This window comes from Microtus ochrogaster, chromosome 18, assembly GCF_000317375.1.
Source record: "Microtus ochrogaster isolate Prairie Vole_2 chromosome 18, MicOch1.0, whole genome shotgun sequence".
Classification (NCBI taxonomy): Eukaryota; Metazoa; Chordata; class Mammalia; order Rodentia; family Cricetidae; genus Microtus; species Microtus ochrogaster.
The window spans coordinates 2,717,259-2,718,020 of record NC_022020.1 but is presented as its reverse complement, the minus strand read 5'-3'; the positions used below and the strand labels follow the sequence as shown (position 1 = coordinate 2,718,020).

The following is a 762-nucleotide window of genomic DNA, read 5'->3' as shown; positions in this document are numbered from 1 at the left end:
CCTCTTTAAGGCCTTTGTGGGGTTGGAGAGATGACTCAGCGGTTAGACATACTGGCTGTAGAGGGGTCAAGGATACCACAAGAAAACCCACAAAATCAACTAACTTGGATTCATAGAGACAGAACTGGCAACCAGGGAGCCTACATGGTCGACGTAGGCCCTCAGCATATATGTTATGGGTGTGTAGTTTGGTCTTCTGTGGGACTCTGAACAGTGGGAATGGAGGTGCTGTCTCTGACTCATTTGCCTGCTTTTGGGACCCTTTTCCTCCTAATGGGTTACCTTGCCCAGCCTTAATATGAGGAGAGGTGCCTGGTCTTATTACAACTTGATATGCCATGTTTGGTTGATATCCCTGGGAGGCCTGCTTTTTTTTTGAAGGGAAAGAGAAGAGGAGTGGATTGAGGTGGGGGACTGCGGTTGGTATGAAATATATAATAGAAGAATTTTTAAAAAGGCACTGGCTGCTCTTCCAGAGGACTCAGGTTTGATTTCTAGTGCTCACATGGTGACTCACAACCATCTGCCACTCCAGTCTCAGGTGATCCAGTGCCCTCTTCTGGCCTCCATGAATGTGTAGGCACATACCCATATGAATTAACACACACACACACACACATACACACACACACACCACATACACACATACACACCCCACATACACACGCACGCACACACACACACACATACACACACACACACCACAAACACACATACACACCCCACATACACACACACACACACACACACACACACACCACA

At 47.4% G+C, this 762-nt stretch overlaps 1 protein-coding gene across 1 annotated transcript in view; it reads left to right on the top strand.

The window, feature by feature from the left end:
* Positions 1 to 762, top strand: part of Mocos (molybdenum cofactor sulfurase) — a 46,820-nt gene that overhangs the window by 35,087 nt on the left and 10,971 nt on the right. The window lies entirely within an intron of this gene.